This window comes from Petaurus breviceps, unplaced genomic scaffold, assembly GCF_028583685.1.
Source record: "Petaurus breviceps papuanus isolate PSGF00001 unplaced genomic scaffold, PetGlider_PUasm1.0 90721, whole genome shotgun sequence".
NCBI lineage: Eukaryota > Metazoa > Chordata > Mammalia > Diprotodontia > Petauridae > Petaurus > Petaurus breviceps.
Genome location: NW_027187322.1, coordinates 1,541,439 through 1,549,468, shown reverse-complemented (window position 1 = coordinate 1,549,468; position 8,030 = coordinate 1,541,439).

Here is an 8,030-nt window from a genome sequence, read left to right as displayed (position 1 = left end):
TTATGTGTAATTGGAAAAAAAAGTAAATTTTTTAAAAAACGCATCAAGTGCCTACCACGTACCAGGCAGGATGTTCCTGTGGGGACACAAAACAGCCCCTGACTTCAAGGAGATTGCCAGTCACTCCACCATGTTGTAAAGCTCTTCCCCTTTCCCCCCTCTAACAAAAGGGAGGGGATATCCCCCTAGCTTAGCAAGGAACCAAACAAGAAATTGGGAGAGCCTGGGCCAGGTCCCAGTCCCCCTGCTCTGTTTCTTCCCTGCTCTGGGCTTCAGTTTCCTTCTCGTTGAAATGGGAGAGATGGACTTTGGAAGGCACCTTCTAGTGCCATGATTCTGTGTATCTATGGACCCGGCAGGTGAGGCCTTTGACTTCCTGAGGGAGATAGCCCAGGAAGGGGAGTCTGTGATGTGGAAAGAGGCTGGGTGTTGTAATGAGCTTCCTGGAGAAACGGGGAGGTGGAAGGGGACTTCCCTAGGGGACAGAAGGAGACAGCTCCAGGTTGTGGGCACAGTGCCAAAATGGGAAGACAGGATAATTCGAGGGGTTACGTGTGGCTTCTTAGGGCTGAAGCCAAGAGGGCAGGAGGGAGATGGCGGCAGGTGCCAACCAAGCAGGTGCAAGAGGGAGCTGTGGCCAGGGCACCCCAGCACAAGGGTGCTGAGTCATGTTTCCCTCAGTCCTAGGTCTGAAGTCATTCTTACCCAACCTGAATGTAGTCACACCCCTCCCTCAGTTCCTCAGGGGAAGGGCCCCATTTCTCTCATTGCTTTCACATCCCCTGTATCTAGGACTGTAGATGCTCATTAAAAACCATCTCCTTTTAAAAAATGTTTTGTTGATGACTCAATTTTTAGGAGAAATTTTTAGTTTTTGTTTTTATCTTGCCTACATTTTGCCTTGGTTCACTTGTCCCCCTGACACCAACCTCCAGTCATTCCTTGTGCCAAAGGATTTTAAAAATGAGAAGAAAAGGAGTTGGCAAAACTTTATCAACATATCAGATAATCTGACTCTGTGGGCAACATCCTACACCCATAATCCCTCACCTCTGCCAAGAAAAGAGGAAGTTACCTTCTCTTATCTCTTTCTGGATGATATCATACCATTCAATTTCTATCCTATCCTTCCGCTTCCCATTATCATTTAATAGGGGACTGGTGCACAACCACAGACCCCAGCACCTTGTTAAGTCGGCTCCTCCACATGGCCCACGCTAGGGAGCTGAGTCTGGGAGAATTATCCACGAAGAGCTTGTAACTGGGTCAGATTGGCCCACCAAGTCAAGTCAAGCCTCCAGGGCCATCTCCAGTGGTCCAGTCTAGACCAGGCCACTGGCCCCAGATGGCTCTGGAGGAGAAAGTGAGGCTGGTGACTTTGCACAGCCCTGCCTCGCTTCAACCCAATTTATCTTGATGCCATGGTCCTCCAGGACAGACAACCACCATTATGTGCCTGTCCCTGTGCTGAGTTCTGGAGTTCCAGGAAAGACAAAAGCCAGTCCCTGCCCTCAGGGAGCTCACAGTCTAATGGGGCAGATAACAGCAAACAACTTTGTAAAGAAAGAGAACAGATGGAAAGAGTCTTTCTTCCATGGGCCAGGTGAGACCTGAGAGTGTCTCCAAAAGGGCCTGAGTCAACTCCAGACTTCTCTGGGCTGCATTTGCACTGAGGGAGCAAGGTGATGCCTTCACTCCCAGCATCCAGGGAGTGGTACCACGTCGTGAGCAGAAGGGTCTTGGGTCCTCCTTCTTTCACTGAGGCCGTGTGGTCCCAGATGGACCCCAAGGAGCAGGGCCTTCTTGGCCAAAAGACCAAGCTATCCTTTTCCATTCTAGAGGTGGGGAGTAGAGCCCCCAGCCTTGGGAGTTTCAAGAATTGGTGAGGGAGCCGTGGGGATTCCAGAGTTAGAATCCAGGCTAGATGTACAGCCAGCACAACCTAGATTGTGTCAGGGAATAGGGAACAAGGGGAGATCTTTGGGAGTGACCTCTGGGATCCCAGCTGAGCAGCATGACTCATCTGGCAGCAAGATCACCTTTGGACGGAACTTGGTGAGGCCAAGGCAACAGAGACCCCGAATGCACCATGTGGTGGGCCTGAACGATGCAGGAAGGATTAGGTCCTGTGGTGGCAGGGTCATCTGAAGGAAGTGAGCAGGGTCAGAAAGCAGCGCCACAGGAATCACAGCAAGGGAAACATGCCATTAAACACAAACCTGAAGGCCCTACCTCAGTGTTGGCTGCTCTCATTCTTATTGTTATTCACACAATGCCCCTCGGGACTCATTGGCCCTATGCACAATGCCTGTCACTGGCCAGCTGGGTCCCCAGAGGGATGCCTATCCCTACTCCCTGGGTCCCAGGGCTCACCTTCTAGCTTCCCCGCAGGGATGGGACTAACCTCACATGTGCTCCCTATTTTCAGGGGGTCAATAAGTCCATTTATCCACTTAACAACCAATAGCTTTTACCTAAGAACATTTACCTCACAGACACAGCAAGAACAAAGATTTCAAAAATCCAGCAACATCACTTCACAAACGAGAAAACCAAGGCTGAGGGAAGTTAAGTGACTTGTCCGGGATCCCATGACTAGTAAAAAGCTGAGATAGGATTTGAACTCAGTGTCTTGACCGCAATCCCGGCCAGCACTCTATTTGATGTGCCCTCTACTAGTGCCTTTGTTAGATCCAGTCCTCCCCCCTCCCATGAAAGAGCAATGCAGGGCGGGGGGAGACAGGAAAGCTCCAACTGAAAGAATCTGGTAAGCCTTCTTGAAAGGTACAACAAGTGCTCTTCTGGGAAGGGAGGGCATTCCAGGGAGGGGGAACAGCATGGGCAAAGGCATGGAGACCAGAGAACAATCAATTGACCAGCATTCACTGAGCCTTTCCCTCTGCCAATCACAGTGCTAGGCACTGGGGACACAAAGACAAAGTGAAATAGTTCTTACAGTTAAGAAGTTTTTGTTCTAATGGGAGAGACAGGAAATACACATCCCCAACTAATCCTGGAAGACCCTCAAAAGAATCAGTCCAAAGTAAAGAGAGTATACATTAGTCCTGGGTGAATTTGAAAGGATCCCTGTGGCTGTGGGTCATTGCATGAAAACTGACAATTCAACACAGGAAATATCTTGGTTGAAAAGAATCGGTAACACCCTGTGAAACGATATCTAAAAACAAGCTGGTGGGGCAGAGAAGTGGCTGAGTGGAGCCAGGAGGACCCGAGTTCAAATACGGCCTCAGACACTTGATACACTTACTAGTTGTGTGACTGTGGGCAAGTCACTTAACCCCGATTGCACTGCCTTCCCCCCTCAAAAAAAAAATCACACACACACACACACACACACACACACACACACACACACATCTAGTTCAGAGCAGATTCAGGAGCCAAGCATTGCAAGCCCCTGAAAAGAAATCACTTGGAGGGAGGAGAGAAGGAAAAAGTGCATCTCTGACTTTCCACCTTTCCCATCCCTCTCTCCTGTCACAAAAACAGAAATGCTGGACCATGCCTCCTCTAAGATAAGTTATCCCAAGAATGGACAGTCAAGTATCCAGAGACAGGACCAACCAGATTATGGCCTTGTGAACTTCAAAAAATCAGTGGACATGGAGCTCTTAACAATCTCCAAAGGAGGAAGCAGCCCCTCTAGAGAAGCTAGGGCTGGTGGTGGAATCTGCATCAGGACTTGGTTGGTTGCTGTCCTTTGTTCTGGAAGAGGACCAAAATTACATCACGACGTTGGGGTCAAAGTACCGTGTGTCCAACTGGGGCTGACAAGACCAACATGAGTTAGGCAGACTCTGCCACAGGTCAGGCACAAATAATCCATATGAGCATTCTGAATGTGCATATCTCCCATTTCTTCTGAGCGACCACAATTCTGCTTTGCTCATAGTGCACAGTGCCTTCTTTGATGCTGGCACACCATTCTGGGCAGTCCTTTGCCAGTGTCTCCCATGCCTTACAATCGAATCCAAAGTTCTTTAGAGAGACCTTGAGAGCATCCTTGTATCGCTTCTTCTGACCTCTGTGTGAACATTTGCCCTGTGTGAATTCTCCCTAAAACAGTTTTTAGGCAAATCTGCTTTTGACATTCAAACAAGATGGCCAGCCCATAGGAGTTGTGCTCTGTGCAGTAGAGTTTGAATGCTTGGCAGTTCAGCTCAAGAAAGGACTTCAGCGACCAGCCAGATGATCTTCAGCACCTTCTGAAGACAATTCAGATTGAAATGGTTCCGTTTCCTGGCACGGTGCTGGTATACTGTCTGGGTTCAAAGGCATTCGACAATGAGGTCCTCTGGAGATCTTCAGCCTGGCAGTCGGTCTACTACCTCTTCTCTCCTACACTTTCCTTTAGAGCCTCCCAAACACTGAGCTAGCACTGGCGATGTGTGCATCAGCGTCATTATCTGTGTATACTTCCCTGGAAAGCATGCTGCCAAGGAAGTGAACCATGCACAGCACTCCAAATTTCTCCAATTGCTGTAACCAGTGGTTCCGCTTATGGATAGTGTGCCCTTGGCGTTAATTGTTAGGCCAAAATTAACACAAGTAGCAGAGAATCAGGACCTAAGAGATCTATCACAAACCAAACACACCTTCAAGAGGTCACCAGCCTTTGGCCCCTAGCAGAGAGATATCCTAATGAGAGCTTAATGAGGACCTTACAAAGATAGAACAGGACTTCCAGTAAGCAGGAACTGAGTTAACCCTTGTCACATGATTTTCCTATACATTTTACCATTTTCCTATAAATTGGAGTCCACTGTCCCCAAGGAAATGATGTGCAAATGCAGAGGGTGTTCTGCTTTGGGGAGATGACTGTTGTTATTGTTTTAAGAAAGAACAACTGTCCTTGCTAGGCCTTCTTAGTAAATACCTTTTGTAAAAAACTAAAACTAAGTCTGGCTGATAATCAGTGACAAGCACTCTTGTAGGGGCCCATGATCAACAATACTAGAAAGTTTCCATCCTCCTCAGGGTTAGCTCTAGAATCTCAGAGAGAGGTAGTAGAATTCAGTCTCTCTCTGGGGACCTAGCCTGTGGACACAAGTGAAGTTGGAAGTAAGGACAGAAGGCGTCCTACATACAGAGTCAACATAAGTAAAATGAATACAAGGTAGTTTAGGAGGGAGAGTGCTAGCACTTGAGGGGATCAGGAAAGGCTTCCTCTAGAAAGTAGCACTTTTGGGGCAGCCAGGTGGCTCAGTGAATAGAGCACCGGCCCTGGAGTCAGGAGGACCTGAGTTCGGATCTGGGCTCAGACACTTAACACTTAACTAGCCGTGTGACCTTGGGAAAGGCATTTAACCCCAATTGCCTTCCCCCCCCAAAAAAAAAGTAGCACTTTTATAAGAATGCAAGTCATTCCCCAATTGATAAATGGTCAAAGGATATGAATAGGCAGTTTTCAGATGAAGAAATTAAAGCCATCTATAGTCATATGAAAAAAAATGCTCTAAAGTACTATTGATTAGAAGGTAGGGTTTGAGTTCAGTCCTGAAGAGAGGGATTCTTTGAAGTGGAGGTGAGGATAGGGTGCATACTAAGCATGGGAGATGACTAATACAAAGACCAGAGATGGAGATAGAGCTTTGTACTTGAAGAACAGAGAAGACATTTGGCTGGATCAATCACAGAGTGAATCATGTTTGGTAAGGCCAGAAGGATGGGCTGGAATCACTTTGTGAAGAGCTTTAAAAGCTAAATGGAGGCGTTTATAGTTTATATTAAAGGCACTAGGGAGCCAATGAAGTTTAAGTAGGGGAGTAACATGGTCAGTTCTATGCTTAATCACTTGGGCATCAGTGTGTAGGATGTTCTGGGATCAGGAGACATTGGAGGCAAGGAGAGTGGTTAGGAGGCTGTTGAAATAACCCAGGAGAGAAGGTGATGAAGGTCTGGAATAGAATGTCTATAGGAGTGGACAGGAGGCACACAGGAGAGATGTTACAAAAGCAGAAATGGTGAGATCTGTCCACTGGCGAGTTACATGGAGTGAGGGTGAGTGAGGAGTTAAGGATGACATTTGGGTTAAGAATAAGACAAAGTGGAATAATGGCGGTGCCTTTGACAGAGAGCAGAAAATTTGGAAGAGCCACAGGTTTGGAGGGAAAGCTAACGGCTTGTGTTTTGGACTTGTTGATTTGAAGAGGTCTCTGGGACATCCAGTTTGAAATGCCCAGTAGACAGCTGGTGATGAGGGACTGGAGCTCAGGGGAGAGACTGGGGCTAGATATATAGATCTGTGAGTCAGCAGCATAGAGATGATAATGAGACCCGAGGGACTTTGTGACATCATCAAGAGAGGGAAGAGAAAGAAGGCCCAGGATAGAGCCTTGGGGACCTTGGATAGAGTTAGGGGGCCCGCTATGGCCAGAGAGACAGAAAAACAGATAGAGAAGGAGAACCAGGAAAGCCCAGAGAGGAAAGAGGATGGCCAATGGTTCAAATGCTACAGAGGAGCCAAGAAGGATGGAGACTGAGCAAAGATCCTCAGATGTGGCCATTAGGAGATCGTTGGTTACTTTGGAGAGAGTGGTTTCAGTTGAGCCGTGGGGTCAGAAGCCAGATTGCAAAGGCTAAGGAATGAGAGATAGGAGAGGAAACAGGAGCAGCAGATGTAGACAGGTTTTCAAGGAGTTTGCTGAAAAAAAGAAGAGTGATAGGGTGTCAAATATGGGGAACAGGACGTGGAGCGTGTCAGCTGGCATCACGCATAGCGCAAGGAAGATGGTGCCAGAGTCGGCTTCTTGGCTGGGCGACTGCAGACACATCTCTTTCTCTCTGTGAGCCTCAGATTCCTCTATAAAATGAGGGGGTGAGCGTCACCAGAATAGGTGGAGGACTGTGGCTGTGGAATGCTGAATACACTGTCAGGCTCAGTGGATACATTGGGAAGTTTGGCTGAACAGGCAGTTTTTTCCTCCCTTCTCCTTATTTCTCATTTTTATAATAAGACGTGGCTCACTAGGGGAAGGAGAGCAAGATATTAAGAAATTAATGAAATGTCAAAACCAAAGATCTCGGTGAAAGTCAGGGGCAGACTTGGGTAATGTTTAAGGTCTCTCCTGGTTCAAGAACTTGATTTCATGGTTCTGATAAGGCCGGTGAGCTAGGAGGCTCAGCCAAAGGCTGCCAGTGCCGGAAGGCCAAGGCCAGGACCTAGAATTCAAGAGAGCCGTGTCAGAAGACCCAAGTCAGGAAACAGAAGGCCCAAGGAAAGACTGACATGGTCAGGAAATCCGTTGTGGCCTCAATACTGACTGAAGGGAGTGGTCATGGAAATGGAGAGGGAGGGATGTGTTGGGTCAGAGGCAACCACATGAAATGGCTCCATAGCTCTCAGATGGAGAGTGAGGGGAGACTGACACCAAGACAGAGAGAAAGAGAAAAGCCAAGTGAGGGGATGGATGGTGGAAGAGGAGCCTTCCCCGAGAGGGAGACGTAAGAAGAGAAGCAGATAGCCACAAGAGCCAAGAAGGAAAGGGTTTCAAGATGGGGGGATGATAGGTGGTGTCACATGCTCCCAAGAGGGCCAGGACGTCAGGGGAGCTGGCGGCAGAGATAAGACAGTAGAGCAGAATGGGCGCCATTGTTGTTACCTCTGTGCTGCCCTCAACACTGGTGACCATCCCATGCACCTGCATTGTCTCTTCTTCCTTAACTTCTAAGACACTCCACTGTCCTAATTCTCCTCCTAACTACCTGACTCCTCCCCCTCCGTCTCTTTTGCTGCCCCCCATCCCTGATTCTTCCCAAGACTTCAAAGTTCATTGGCAATTCTGTCTAGGCCTCTTCTCTCTCTGCCTCTTTCTCTGTGTCTTTGTCTCTGTCTCTCTCCATCTCTCTCTGTCTTTTCATCTTTCCCCATCTCTCTCTCTCTTTATCTCTCTCCATTTCTCTGTCTCCATCTCTGTATCTGCCCCTCTGTTTGTCTCTGTCTCTCTCTCCCTCTCTCTGTCTCTCTCTGTCTCTCTGTCTCTCTCTGTCTCTCTGTCTCTGTCTCTCTC